This window comes from Athene cunicularia (genome assembly GCF_003259725.1).
Source record: "Athene cunicularia isolate RWA chromosome 18 unlocalized genomic scaffold, athCun1 chr18_part1, whole genome shotgun sequence".
Taxonomy (NCBI): domain Eukaryota; kingdom Metazoa; phylum Chordata; class Aves; order Strigiformes; family Strigidae; genus Athene; species Athene cunicularia.
This window is the reverse complement of record NW_020799123.1, coordinates 8,959,777-8,975,941: the sequence shown is the minus strand read 5'-3', so window position 1 is coordinate 8,975,941 and position 16,165 is coordinate 8,959,777. Positions and strand designations below refer to the sequence as shown.

At 44.6% G+C, this 16,165-nt stretch overlaps 1 protein-coding gene across 1 annotated transcript in view; it reads right to left on the bottom strand.

The window, feature by feature from the left end:
• The window catches only part of RAB11FIP4 (RAB11 family interacting protein 4), a 99,945-nt gene that overhangs the window by 83,112 nt on the left and 668 nt on the right, over positions 1–16,165 (bottom strand). The gene's annotated exons all lie outside the window — the stretch shown is intronic.

The following is a 16,165-nucleotide window of genomic DNA, read 5'->3' as shown; positions in this document are numbered from 1 at the left end:
ATTTACACAGAGTTGCATTTGATCATGCATTTTTATCAGTAGCTTGCTGGGATAAGGCAAGGAGCTCTTCCTAGTTAATTCCAGACCAAAGGCATTACTTAAAATTAATCTCAGTTTCAAGCTGTGGCCAAATAAACTATGCCATCGCAGCTACCCCTAAATCTTCTGTGCTGTCTACAGTGTGACAACCATCCTTCTGCTTCACTTTGTAGAGAAATAACGCCCTATCCTCCTCCTTCTCAGAAAGCACTGACTCCCAGCAATTAATCAGAAGTTGTGACGCTTATTTATTGCCCCGGTGAATGTTAAGGGCTTGTCAGCATAACTGCCAGGCTGCATGACATCGAAGCCTTTTCTGTGGTCAACAGCCCCCTGGGCTCACAGCTATGGCAGTGAGCGGCAAATGAGGAAGCGGCAGCCTTCCAGCTCCGCTAAGAGAACGGGCAATGCAGCTGGTTCTGCACATGTGGAATACGCGGGCTGCCCCGGTCCCGGGTGCCGTCAGATGCCTCAGCCCCCGGCATCTCCAGGCAGTGCTGGGCTCTGCCAGCTCTGCTGATCCCATCACAACGGACACAGGACTGCAAAACCAACAGCTGCCAAAATTCAGTGCTGAAATGACTATGGGATTGTTGTGATACCTACAGGCAGCATAGGGAACATACCATGTGCTCCAGAGCTTAACATCATAAACCATCACAATGAGCTAAAGACAGTGGTTTGGGCTGGGGACAGACACTTTTCTCTGCATTGCTGCACAGAGCTGTCCCCCACTATGTGGGACAGCATGAACAAGGTCTAGATTGCTAGTTCTTCATTGTAGGAAGAGGACAAGGACAAAAGAAATTAGCTGCAGGCTCAATAATCTAGCCAGTTGTTTTGGCAGCTGCAAGGGTCTCTCTAATGAACCCTTCAGTAGACATCCAGTAGTCTCAGAGAGAAGACATACATCATTTTTGCTTTGGGAAACAATCAGAGAAAACCAAACCCTCTGTCCCTATTGTTTAACTTGCTTGGATGAATGGGTGATTATCCTTCCAAAGCAAACATATTCCTCCACTGCAATAACAGGTCACTGGAGCAAAAACATTTGCCTCCTCTCTGTTGGGTTTCCCAGCTCTTCTGACCGCGCTGCAAAGAGGTGTTTGCCCCCTGCTGCTTTCTGACACATAAGAGTAGGCTAGGAACACTTGAGAGTCTCCACAATGAAAATAAAGGGACAAGGTTCAGTGTGAAGAAATCAGTTTGAAATTAAAACTGACCAAGGCAGAGATACATATTAATGAGCAGGAATTAGCAGTACAAAGCACTGGACAATATAGGGACGCAGAATATTCTACCAGAGAGCCTCCTGGTCAAAATGTAAAATGTCAAAATGTCAAAATTCTGGATGCAACACAACGGTGAACAGCTGAAGCTTTGTGGCACTTTGTAGGTAAGCAGGCTGGCTTAGGTGAGGAAGGGCTGGATTCTCAGCTCTAAGGCTATGAGTAAATGATTTACATCCCAGCTCTATACAGAGACCGAACACACTAAACAGAGTCTCAGCAGGAAATCTGCCATACTAAACCCTACCCAGGAAGAAGAGAGCAGTAACTGAATCAAAAGACCTAGGCTGCTGCAGAGCTGTCTGCTGGATGCCAGAATCGATAACATAGCTGAGTGCAGATCCAGATGGAGAGCAGAGGTGAAATCCTGGTGTCAGCGAAGCCAAGGCAGAAACCCACAGTCAGCCCAGGAGGTGCTCAAAAATTACCTGCAAGGGTTTTAAATCCAGTACACACTGGGCTATTTTTGTGCCCGCAGACACAGCTGTGCTGTCCTTTGCTCATTTCCTTCAACAGGGGTCCCAAACGGTGCCCTGCCACACAACCCTGAAGTCTAAGGTTTTCAGAAGATCTGGTGTTTGTATTGAATTCAGTGTCCTAAAAACTACAAGGGAAGGACGACATTTTTCTTTGAACTCATCTAGTCATTTTTTTTAAGTCTTACACAAGGAATAAGGAGGCAGAGGCAGTGAGCTTGCTGAAATACTATAACCTTTTCGATTTTGGTGCCATTTGGGTACGAGGAAAAGAGTTGAGTTTTGGTAAAACCACCCAACTCAGCAACTAGGAAATGTGTTTCCTCAGTTTCTTCAGCCCAGAGTTTCTCACTATGTTAGCCAGAGGCACCCCTGACTATGTTGGGGGCAGCTTTGAATTTACTGCAGAAAAGAACTTTCCATTGCCCAGCTCTGCTCCAGTGAAGGTGTGAAAGGTCCCCTCCTCCCTCCTATGTCCACATGAGAGCACCAGCCACGGGGACAGACCCAGCATTCACTGCAGAAAGAAAATCCAGAGTGGCTTGTAAAGAGTCCTCTGTAGCCATGCTGCCTGGGACAGAATTCACATCTGAAATGAAGCACCCGCCATCCTGCCAAGGATGCCAAACAGGAACCTGTGACTAAAACACTGCTTGAATTAGAGCAAGGACTCAGTCACAGGCACACACCAAGGTGTGCAGGGGAGTGAAGTCATTGCAATCTGCTGCCCTAACTAGAGGCAAGGGGAACATTTGTTATCCTTTGCTCAAGCTAATTGCCTTCCCAGCGTCACCGAGCATGCCTGCTGCCCCAGGACTTGCAGTACCTCCGAGTATGACCACATGCTCTACGTGATCAGGCATCTGAATGATTCTTAAGAGAAGAAGGGAGAGGATTCTTGTAGCAGTGGAGGAAGAGAAGAGGACAGGTTACTGACAAACTTCAGAAGAGATTTATTGAAACCCATCTTTTCTTGCAAGTGAGTTCAATACAGGGGCACCTCCCAGCCAAGGAACCTTCTCAGGATGCCTGGCCAGCTCTCACACTGATGCTGCCAAAACAGCTAGGTATTTTTTTCCAGCAAAGATTTTCTGACTGGAACAGAATACTGCTTCCATTTCCAGGCAAGAAGAAACTCAGACCTCTACTGACCTCACCCAGCACAGAAGAGATTTTGTTAACATAAAGAAAATTTGTTAGATTTAGATGTAATTGAGTTCTGAGGGACCCCACACTGGCTCCATCCACTGAAACCTTACAGCAGGATCCAAGTCGCAGCCAGAAGATGCCATTTGAAATAAACAACTCATCTCAGCAGTTTGCCTTCATACTTCAGGAGTCTCTGAGCATATCTCACCCTGAAGTGCGAGCAGAGAACACCTGGGGGCTGTAAGAATGGCAAGACAAGCATTTGCAGGAAAGGACAGGCTGTGCTGTGGCAGCGACATTTGGGCAGAATCTTCTGAAGGAGGAGCATTTGTGAGAAACCTCAAAAAAACAGCAAAAGGAGATTAAATACGTAAATGTTGCAGGGTGGAATTAGAGACATTCCCACATGTTTTATACAGGGAGCTGCAGAAATGAGCTCACCCTGATTTTGACAGGCTGGCTGGCCTCTTCCTCATCTGGGGAAGGGGTGTAAGTTTACACCTTCATGGTATGAAATGCAGAGGCAGGACTTGTGCCAGCTGAGCAGTGCCAGGGAATGTGGCCACCACATGTGTTGAGACCCACCCCCAGCTCTTAAACCAGCCCCTGAGTTCAGGCCCTTTTAGCATCCACGTCATCCGGGATTTAGAACTCTTCAGTAAGTTGCCCTCACTGTTGCACAGGGAAGTTTTGTTTTGTCCCTGGTCCCAATCTAGGGCCCTGAGTAACAAAGCAAGAGGGACTTTTGCTGCTGTGGCTCACTAATTCCTTGCCGCTCAAAAATTGCCACCCTCCTCTCCCCCAGCCGGCTTTCCCTGTGCTCTGCAGGTCCTGGTCTCCCACTGCTTCACTCTGCAGCTGGTCACAGCCATGTAGACACCAGCAGTTCTTCACCTTGCCTTCTTACAGACAACACTAGAATAGGCTGTGCTGTTTCCTTGCTTGTATGAACCTCCTAAATGATGAATCTAGCTATTCATTAGTTCCCTCTAAGGACTACTACTAAAACCAACCTGCCATATCAGACAGGCACAGGCTAATGGGTGCTCAGGAGACCCATTAGTGTGAGATACCAGTATTTATATAGGGATCTGGTAGGATTGGTCCTTCTCTGAAGCTATTTGGTGTGTGCATCCACAAACTGGAAGTAATATAAAAATCATGATGATGAAATTTGCAGATGACAGGCTGATAAATAACAGTGCAGACTGTCACACTCCTCTGGATAGCTTCATAAGTGAAGCCCATACAGACAAGATGTTTTAAGCACTGTCAGGCAAGGTCACAAAACAGAATAGAATACAAAAGAGAAGGAAAAAGAGTAACACGTCTACTGAGACAAGGACTGTCTTTTGATGAGCTGGGATTTACAGTTGCAGGGGAGATGAATGAGGCTTCTCTGTGATATTCTGGCAATTCTGGGAAGCAGAGCAAGATGAAGGAAATTATTTTACATTGCACTGGAGAAACCAATACTAACACAGTTGTGGTACCCACTTCCATAAGAGATGCTCAAAACCCAGAGCAGTTGCAGAGAACTGACATAACATTCAAGTGCTGTGGAAACGCCTTATGCAACCAAACTTAAAGAGTTTTCTCTGTTTAATTTGGCAAAGGGGAGACCAAGTGGTGACTTGTTACTAGGTATAAAGACTTCTGCAAGCAGGAAATTGCAGATTCTAAAGGACTCTCTGGTCTATCAGAGGAAAGACAAAAAGAACCATTAGCTGCAAATTAAAACCGAACAAACTCAAATTAAAAACAAGGTATAATTTTTTATCAGCATGGTTGTTTACCCATAAGAACTATAAAATGGGACTGGTCTGGAACTATAAAAAGGAACTGGATTGCCTCATCTGAGGCTGTTTGAGAAGACAAGAGATGTACCTGGATTTACCTAGCCTAGAGTAAGTGGGTTAAAAGCTGTGTTGTCACCATTTCAGGACATCACACTGGATGACCCGATGCTCTCCCTGAACCTGGCCCTAAAGCACACGAAGGACCATGTACCTAGTCACACGTGTAAGGCATGAAAGACCAGCATTTAGGAATCAGAAGTCCAAGAAACAGCCTGCCCTCACCATTCAGTTCTGGCAGACTGTGTATCATAAATAATTCACATCCCTGCAAACAGCATCATGAATTTCCATCAGCTGCTGTCTGATCCTAAAACATGCAGGAATATATATCATTGCTGGAAACAATGGCTTTGAATTTGCTTTGAATTTTGATTTCAAGCATCAGTCATTGCCCCATGGTACTTCATCAGCAAGCTTCAAGCCTGAAAGTTGGTTTGTCTGTAAGGTTTCTGTAAACAGAAATTATTGTTTCGGTTCCTGCTTTAACTGGGATATCCGATTTACCAACTAGAAGGCAGATTTGGGGATTGTATCCTAAACGACATAAGCAAATTTGTTGAATAGTCTTGGCTTTGACTTTGAGCAAATTCCTAGATCTGTCACATCCATAACCTACTAATGGCTTCAATGCAAAATATCTGATCAAATTCAAGGGAGTCCGTTCATTGGCTTTCCTGGGTTTAGCATCAACACATGGAATTGAACCTTCTTCTAAATACCAACTTGGGTCCATGAAGCCTTGGTGCAATGGGAGAAAAATCTCCACCAGTTCCCCAGGTGGAGAAAATATCCATGATGTGGCATTTTGATGAATGTATGAAATGTATCAGTGAATTATAAAGCCAAAGAAAGCAAGAGATGGTTTCAGAGGCATTGCAGGTGGTTGAGTGCATTCAAAGGAACAAGGGAAGCTTCCAGTGTTCATGTGTTATTAATGCCTTGCGTAAGCATTACCTCAACTCAGGTGGGCAACAGATGGCAAATGCAGTTAACTACTGAAACAGGAATGGTGGAGCACTGCAGATCCGCAGCAGGCACACAGGAGGTCAACTGCTAACCCTCGGAAACGCAAGGACAGCAAGCACTCTGCATCTGCTGAGACCCACCTGCCCACTCCCGGCGGTGACAAACAGGAGAGAAGGGCAGTTAACTGCCTCTTCTCCGCTCAGGGGAGTCACAGGGCAGGAGCTATAGGATTCACAGCATGGCCCCCAGGGCAGCGTGGTTTAACTGTCTAGACTGGGAGACCCATGCTGCTGGGGAAAGAGATGGTATTCAGTGAGCATGGGACTGTGGCTTGGGGGTCAGAGCTGCAAGTTTACCAGTAGCATGCTGTTATCAACAAATGACTTCATCTCCTTTGGCTTCCCCTTCTTTACAATGGCTATGGCAACACTTAAACCACATTAAAGCGGGCACTGTAAAGGTGACAATACCGCTGACACCAATGAAACTGCACCAAGCTGGCCCATGCTGTAGGTTGTTGGGTTTTTTTACCCTGTCTCACTTGCCCACTGTAGTCTGCCTTCTAATTTCACAACACTATGGTCTGGTGTCTGTCACCTCTTAATATATCTACTTGACTATGCAGGGAACACCAGACATGCTAATAATTTGGCCCAACACAATACACGGGTATTACTAAACTCTACTCCGTTGCAGTGAAACTCGTCCCACTGGGCAGACTCTTCCCATCACCTTGTCTCCTTATTCTGTCAAATAGCATTTTATTATCTTCTGACAGTAAAAGATTGAGTCATATGGTACAGCACAGAGAGAACACATTAGAGGTGGATTTGTTTAAAACATTCTAATATGCAAATAAGCTATTAAGAGAGCATTACACTCCATGAACCTCAATGAATGTGTGCGCGTAACAGAAACCCAGGCAGTGCCAGGAAAATTGATGCTATGATTTCAGTTCTCTACTGAGAAATCACTTGCAGTCTTTAATACACATGATGACACAAACCTAATTTGGGATAACAACAAATACAATTCTTGTGATATTACATACCCAGATCTTGTAGTTAACATCATTATAGTCATGAGTTCTAACCATAGCCGAGACCCAGAAGTTACCACACCTAAGGAACCCCTTCTCTTACACCGTATACCTCACTGGCTAATCTCTCTACTCACAGAACAAAACAGGTTTTTTTGACTGTTCCAAGCTACAGAAGCTACTTTTCCCCATCCTATTTGCAAGTCAGAGACCACCTCTGCCATCTACACCTTTAGATGCATCAATTTCTTGTACAGACAATATCACTAGAATAGTATTTTTCATTTATTTTGTCCTTCCTAATGCAGTGCAGCAGCTGACAATGAGCAAGCATCAGAATCATAAGACCAACATCTCTCTATAGACTCCCCCACCATCCATGATCCTGTATGTGAGAACCTCTCATTTAAAGTTACTTAAACAGATCTGATTTGAACAGGATTCCATTTCCTTCCTTCCCTCTGACGTTGTGTTGCAAAACAAGACATTTGGCTGGGCCCACCAATCTTACAACAGTCTATGGGGAATCCCACACAGTCTGGAATACCATGGGAACAGAGAGCAAGGCTAAAAATATGCCAGAGCCATCTGTTCACTCTACAGTGATTTTTTTGGTGTGTTGTTCTGGAAACAAAGGGTTAACGCGTTGAACTGTTTTCCTAAAACCACTGATTCACTCACTTGCTAAAATAAGCATTAACACCTTCTCCTCCACTTCTACCAGAACTGAAACCAAGCCTTCCTGGAAAACAAGGCTATAAGCAAAGGCTGTGACAAGCTGAAATGAGGCACAGCCCATTATTGTCTCGTTCATTAGCATAAGTAAAATATAGCAAAAAATAGTCAGATTTCAAGAGACACAGTAGGCAACTGGTCATGTGGGTGCAGCATGCTTTGTCTTTAAACAATGAGGAGGAAAATGTTTGGGTAACATCAGGCTTATCTACAAGTGATGCAGCGTGGATTAATTTTCAGAGAAAATATTCTTCCTCTGCAGCTGTGTGTGTGATCATTCTCGTCAGTACATAAAGGGAACTTACACAGAATAATGGTTTTCATGGATTCCAGTTGTCAGACATCAGCCAAATGGGATCTACTCCAGGAATAATTACCATTTTTTGAAGTAAAATTGGGGAAAGAGGTGGGGCACACAGTGCCAGCTCATCAACCAGCAGTTTCTCAGAGCCTTCCTTGCTGACACACCCACAGTCACATTTTAATTGAAGTGTTATCAAATGCAAAGAACAAACAAAATACCAAAGACTAGCAGGGAAAAGCTGGAGAGGTTGGGGAGAACAGAGAGAGTCTGAACCATGACTGGTAGGTAGGTCACAGCATGCAGATCAGACCATCCCCTATATCAATGAAAATACAGTGCCCAAAACCAAACAGAAGCTGCAGAAAATTCACTAAACCAGAGCCTAAAGCTAGTGCCACTGCTACAGGTGTGCTCCAGGCTTGTGCTGAAACCCAGGCAGTGACTGCAGACCGTGCGGCTTATGCAAAATCAGAACAAGACACCTTTCTGCCAGCCATGATGGCACTTCATATGTTCATCTCTGATTCATAGGTCAAAATCATGGCTAAGTGCAATGGCAGATTCCTGAGACACAGTATCGCCCAGTTTTTTCAGCAACATCCTTACAGGTTGGATTTCTAGCCTCAGATGCAAAAGCAAGCATTACACTTAAGTCACTTCTCTTGACTGAGTGCTTTCATTGTTACCTTCTCTTCTTAATGCATACAAATAACCAAACAATATGCAAATGGAACACAAGACTGTTTCACACACAATAACACCTACTTCAAAAACAATTTAGATTGTAGTCTGAGAGCCAGACAGAGACCTGCCCAGGGCAGCACAGTTTGGGCATCCTCAGCGCTCTCAGCCTGGTCTGAAATCAGTTTTGAACCCAGCTGTTAAAAGGGAATGTGGTCAGCTTTTGGCATGCTCACACATAGAGAGGATGAAATGTAGGTCTTGAGATCTGATCTCAAATGCAAATGCCTGAGCAGCAGTCCTGAAAATAAATTCAATGAAAGAAATTTCACGGCAAATTAATGCCTTGACACAAATCCTGGGAGGAATGAGTATTGGATAAATCCAGCACAGGGAGACACACATTAGTTAAGATGACAAACATCAGGCAGAAAGGTATGATTAAAGGAACAATCTTCCACTTAGTTAAAGAGAAAGATGCTTAACCTTTCAGAAAAGTGTGGCTGGGAGATAATGTCCTTCCCCAAAGAGACAGAGGAGGAAATGTGCAGTACCACTCGCTATGGTGGGATAATTACCAAGCCTGAAATGAGGTTGACAGTTTGAACAGCAGCTGACTCCTCTGACGTCAAGACAAGGGAAGCACAGATAAGCAGGCTGTGGCAGCAGTGCCAGAGCACGAGTCAGGACTGCTAAAGCTGAGAGAGGATAGCAGCGAACCTCGCCGAGAGCAAAGCCACCAGGGGCCAAGGGAAGGAGGGAGTCCTTGCTGCATCAGCTCGCACAAGCAGACAGATGCCTGACTGTCGCACTCATACAGCCAGCGGTGTTCATCTCCTCTAACTCCCCTGTGCCTTTGTTGCAACTGCCAGCTCCAAGCAACGTAATAGCCCAGAAGCCCCCTCATACCTCCTGTTCCCATGTTATGAGCAATTTCCCTATACAGAAATGCATCATTCAAACTGCAAAGGAGGAAATTTTCACTGTATAAAATCACATGTTGAAATCCACATTGCTCTTGGTCTACACTGGGAAAGAGATTAGGAGTGATAATCAGCCACCAAGCCTGTGCGCGTAGAAAATACATGCTCTTTCTAGTCCTAGAAGCTGTACAAGGGTGCTTCATTTACAGCATTTCCTATATTCTGCATCCTTATTAGCCATTACAGTCTGGTTGATATTAGTACTTCTTCATGGTTAGAAGGCTGAATGGAAGAAAGATCCAAAGCCTAATATAAAGACAAAGGAAATAAAGGTGCACAGCTACAGCAGAATTGTACTTCTGTGGTTTAGATGTGTGCCCAATCCAATTGTCATCAATTAGTATTGATATTGTAAGAATCTCAGTGAGGGGCTGGACCCAGTACTCTCAGCTCACTGTACACACTACTGAAAAGATAATATCTGATGCAAAGGTAATTTTCTCTGCTGGCATGTGATTTCACCTTCTCTTCTTATCCAGAAACAGATGGACTGTAAAGAGTGATGGGCCCAGGGACTAAGTAGGAATGTCAGATTTTGAAAAAGATTTGGCTAATGGAAAAACCCTACTCTCCTGAGTGGAAATATGAGCTGGACTGTGGCATCACTGTGTGTGGAATTAGGGTACTTGTGTGCATGTGTGCCCCTGTCGATGTGCTGTGCACCTTGGTCAGTGCGCACCAGGTGCGCTGTCCCTGGGGTCGCCCCACAGAGGACACCAGCTAGCTACAGCACCTCACTTTTTAGCTAAAGAGACACCACCCCATTTAACTTTCCTCTTGTACACAAGGGACCAACAAGCTCCACAGCAGAACCAGTAACAAATAGTGAGGATACAGCACTTCACCAGCCAGAGATTCAGCTGGTACTCACTAGCCCTGTGCTTGCACTACACTGTGGTCTACACCAGGAAAAGTAAGAATGGTTCTTCCATTACCTAAAAAAAAAAAAAAAAAATAAAAAAAAAAATCACATCTCACAGGCTCAGGTAAGCAGGCCACTGTTCCCAGTCCCGCTGTCAGTCAAGAGAACTGTCATTAGAGGGGCATTTCTGTCCACCTGTATGTGGGGCTGTGAGCATCCACGTGCAGCAGCACAGAAGTGCACAGGGCTGTTGAAACTGTCTCCTCCTAAAGCCTTTTAAGAGGTTACTGGTTTGGTCTTGCTCATTTCTACTGCTGCCGTTTTCAACCAGCTTTTACCAGGGATGTAGCTAGCATTTTCTGTCAATGGGTATGTAGTTATCATCTCTCAGTGGTATATGTTGATTTATTTTTTTATATCTGTTGATGCTTTGTGCATCAGAATGTGAATTTGTTTTTCCCAACATTAAAATCAAACCAAATGGCCTGACCAGAAAAATAGTCCGTTTGATTTTTCCAGCTAATAGATGTTCCCTGTAGGTATTATGACAACACATAACCACAGTCCTGGACAGTGAAAATTAATTGCTTGGAAAACAAAACCAACTAAACCTTTCACTGTAAAAACAGAATAGGCACTGTTTACAGTGAAACAGGAGAGCTTCTCCTGAGATGGACTGCCAGAAATAAGGTAAGAATTGGTCACTGGAGCTCAAATTATTATCTCTGGTGTAGAATATCCCCTACCCACTGCCAATCAGACTATGTGCAGTTCTGCTTTGGAGCATCTATACAAGAGGAGAGTGGACTAGTTCATGCTTTAGCACTGTACCTCACTGCAATTCCAGGTATAACACATACAGTATAACATTATTTCTAAACTGGCCGGGTCTCTTTAAAAATTGGAGTAGGCACTTACACCCCCCCTCTTGGCCTTTCAGTTCACAGGCTCTTCTTTGCTTCACAGTTACCAGTTTAAACGCTCTTGACAATTTATTGATCCCCTGTGAAATCCTTAAATAGGCAAAAACTGATTACTGCGTATTTGCCAGACCTTCCACAGTGCAATTTCCTTCAAATACTCAGAGCTTCTGCTGCTGCCTGCTCTCAACCTGTCAAAACTGTGCTTGTATCTCTTTTCCTCCAACATAAAGATGTCTTGTAGGAGTTACAGTCAAGAGGTCAGAGAATGCAGAAATCACAATAGATTTACACTGCAAGGCCCTCGCCCAACTGCATTTCACTGCAGTGCTGGATCTGAAAAGCAAGTCCACCACTAATCACTAAACGTGTACCAGCCCCAAGAAACCACAGGTTACTCCCTGTGCATTTCCAGGGGCAGTTTCTGATGTGCATTATCTGCAAGTGCTCAGAAGACAGTTGTTACGGTAACAAGGATGTCATTTACCCCTCAGTGATAAGGCTCAGCGAAGCCCTGTAGCAAAGGCAGATGTATGACACATGAGGTGGGACACTGAGAGCCTGGAAGAACAAAAGGAACCTTTTGAGGACACCTTTCACTGGACCAGTTCAATAAAGGAATCCTCACTGAGCAGTATATATTCCTCACTGTGGAGTAAAGTAGACAATTTTGTGGTTTGTAACCATCTCGAGTTAAACAGCCAAACATTTTTCCATCTCCATAGGAACAGCAGTGTCTATCTGACACTGCGGTTGTAACCTGGTGTATGAGGGCTCCCCGTAGAGAGGGTTGGTAGACTGATTCTGCCTAAAGCGTTCATGGTCTGGGTACCTTTTTGTACGTATTTTCTTAAAATCTCTCTGTGAAGACTCTGGTACCAGGAGGTGGTAAACCTCAAGGCTGCAGCTTGGTCAATATATAAGGGGAAATGCCAAAGGAAAAACAAATTGGTGCCAAAACACAGTGCTAGTGCCTTCATAACAGCAGGGAGACACTCCGACCCCGCTGCAGTACCTCACCCCACAGACCCACCTGCTGAACCAGCTGCCTTACCTCTTAAATCTTACTGGTTTGGACAGGACCCATGCACTTCTTTGTAAGGGTAGGAATAACAACCTCGCAGGCAAGGTGTACAGATATTAGAGATGGGCATCCTGCCAACACTGACTCCTGGACAACCTGGACAAATGGCACCGTGTGTCCCAGCAGCTGGACAGGTCTCTGCGGTTCTCTGTAACGGCGGTGCGCTGGAGCTGCGTGGTCTGCCAAACGTGGGATGGGGGAAGTGTCCTGGAGACGCTCCGTGGTGTTCTGGGAGCACTTTGGGTGAAGAGGGTAATTGCCACTCAAGCACATATATCTAAGTTGAGTCACAATGAAACGATACACCTGATGACAGCTCAGCCTTGCTGTTCTTTCTAGGTACAAATTCAGATTTCTCAAAAATAAAGATTGATGCAGTTTTATTAAATGACCAAGTGCTGCCCAGGTAGGAAAGCAGTGAGGAAGGCATGGAGGTAGAAAGGCAGCCACAGAGCCACCACATCATTAAAACACCAGCCAGGGTTAACAAGGGGAGGGAAGCACACAGGACGGGGAAACAGCTCCCTTAGCACCATACTAAACCTGACCTTGAACAAAGCCAGAAGCAATGGACTTGACGCAGGAATCACTTGTACTATGTTATACAATCAAAGTTAGGCTAGAAGAACTTAATGACAATAAAATATATAAATCAACAAAACCACAAGGATGTATTTAACTCTGAAAAGTGCTCTCCCAATAAATTTCTAACCTTGGCAAACAACACTTAGTCCCTTATCTGAGAGATGCTAGAAGGCATCATTATGATGTGGGACTTAAATCAAACTTGTCTCATACCAGGACTTTAACCTTCTCCAGATGGATATCACTTTCCAGTGGCCACCATCGTTCAGATATGGTCCAGCAGTCAGGACTCCTTATCTACAGGACACAGTCCACCTCCATTGGTCCAGAATGACTCTCTTTACAGCCAGGTTTGTCAAAGCCTCATTAGGCAAGACCAGTACAAAAGTGAAGTGTTCAGAATTACAAATAAGCACCTGTTTTGAACCTTCCTACTTGCTGGTCTCAGCAGCTGTGTGCTTTTGCCCACTGCACTCTTAGTTTTGATGACTGTCAGATGACTATCTATCATCCTAGAGTCCAGAAACACCGGTACAGACTGTTGTTCCAAACCTGCACACAAAGGCTAACTTTCCACACATTTCAAACAGGAGTTCATCAACTCCTGAGACTTATATTGGGATGAGTCCTATCTTCTCGCCCAGAGTTTACAAAATCATTTTGCTCTTCACTGTAATAGGAATGACTCTTTAAAGGGACCATCAGGAAAGTCTTGCAAATGCCCCTCAAAACACAGCCACCAAACCAGAGCTGCCTAATATAACTCTCTGTGCAGGTATCTTTGATGTTCTGCTGAACTCTCCCCACATACAGGGAGGCTCGATGTCTCTTTGAAACAGCATCAGCACAGCTCTTTCACGTAGTTTGTGTCCACAATGAGATCAGGGGAAACACCAAAGCTCTGCAAGAAGGAATATTTTGTCAGTGAAAAAAAAAAGGCACCATCTATCTGGCCAGCAGTCAGAGAACCATGAGCTGGCAAAGAAAACAATTCCCTTGCTCCAGATTGTTTTGTATCTTGATGATAAACTCTTGTGGCTAAACTGCTTCTGGCTCCCATCATGTGTCTCACCGCTCCCTGTTTATTTACACTGCTGCACTGGTGAGAATTATGGAAACTGCAGTAACTGAGTTACTGCCACAATTGCAGGTAACGATGGCAAGGCCTTTTAAAGGATGCTGTCCTAGCACATGCTTTGTCTGGGATAAAATGAAAAAATAGTAATAATTAAACAAAAGAAGAATCTCAGAGCATAGTGCACACTGAATGGTGCACCACTGAACTGTAGCATCAGCACCAGCCAGAGGTCAATCTTCATGCCAAAGAAACAGAAGGTAACATTCCTACAAAAGCAAGCAATATTAGAAGGTAATATTTGTGTCCTTCTTACTATCAATTTTATGGAGTATGGGTGAACAAAGGACTCAGGAAGACGAATAGCAAGTGCTGAGCTCAAGGGAAGCTGCAGAGTTTTACTGTGAAAGCCTTTCACCAATGAACCTGAGCCTAAAGCTGAGAAAACCAAAGGCTCACTGTAGGTCTGCTCGCTGAGGAGAACGCTGTGGGTTGGGAATCTAAGCAAGTGCTACCACCTCACCAGTGCCTTCGGTGCCAGCACCAGAGGAAGACAGCCAAACCTCCTATGGGTTAAGAGATCCCTACCCAAGCCTTGACTGACCACCGAGAGTCCTGCGTCACAGAGAGGCAAACAGCCAGGACAGATGGACAAACACAAACATAACCCTGCACAGGCCAGCGTTTGGCCAGCGCAGGGCCAAAGTTCAAAGAAGTGACTAGGAACCCTTCCACTGACCCGAACACCTTCTGGTCAGCACGCAGCATCAGCAGGGAGGATAAGCCAGTTAATAGCCAGACCTTTTCACCCTTGGTCAAGCTTCTCACAAGCAGCAGCACTCAGCAGAAGTGAGACTTACCAAGGGATATGACATAGATCAGCAGCTTTATGGAACTCTGACAGAAGTTTCGCCATGTATCAGGAAGAAGCTGCAAGCTGCAGACTCCCTTTTTCAGTGTCAGACTCCTGAAAAACTGCTTCTCTGTGATTTTCTGTTGTTTCTCTTGGGCATTGGAAAAAATTTTCTCTACTACATGGGATACTCAGTTTCTAGGACACCTCCCTGCACTAGCTCTCTTAAGTAAATTTTACGTTCTTGTATACTTGATCTTTCCAGAGTAAGCTCTGGCATTTCTCACCTGGTTTTCAAGCATTTTCCTGTGCCATATTCCAGGATCAATTACTCAGGATTTACACAGGAAAGCCGACACTTGCTCCAAAAGACACTTGCTGTGTGAGCTATTAATATCTTACAGGACATATAATATAGAAATAAATTTAGTGCTAATATAGCATGCTGAATTAAAGCTTTGCAGATCAAAGCCTTAAGAGGATCTGTGATGCAGGTGCGGGCAATAGTCTTTCAAGGTTTCTCATCCTGGCCACTCAGACCTAACACAGCACCTCTAAGATGTGGTTTGATGGTTCATTTTATGCTTGGATACACTACATATTGACAGCAAAGGCAATCTGTGGCAACCACAGCTAGATGCAAGTTGCAGGCTAGTGCCTCAGACAGACGAGACAATCTGTCACTTCTTGAATAAATTATCTGCTCAGAGAAGAATATAATATGATGCTATTCTCAAAAAAAATCACTTCCTGTTGTCCTTTCATGGTAGTTTAAGCTGCATACACTGACTGCTCATCTGTGGAAGTTTGCAAATGTAGCTGAGGCATTCACTGCCCCAGGGTCTTCCTTCTTTATCATTCAAAACCACAGCAACACCAACAACTTCTTTCAGAAGAAACAAGAAGTATCATTCAAGTCCATAACGCCAGGAAGCTGCCCCAGTAGGGAAGGTGAGACTCTGAAGCTTTAAGAGAAAAGGGAAGGAAAATAGAAGTGGGAAGGGGAAAGGGACTTCTCTTCCTAAAAGCCACAGCAACACAAAGCGCATCAGATCTCATCTGCACTCGCACTGCCTCTCTGTCTGCATCAAGCAAGCATCCATACAGCAGGGTGCTCCAAGATTCCTGAATCTGTGACACTGGAAAAATATCTCCAGAGAATGTTTTCTATAGAATTCCTGACGCATTTTTCTCTAGTCCCTGCTGAATTTAACAACAAACCTCTGTCACTTACAGAAAAAGACTTTTCCCCGCACCCCCCCCCCC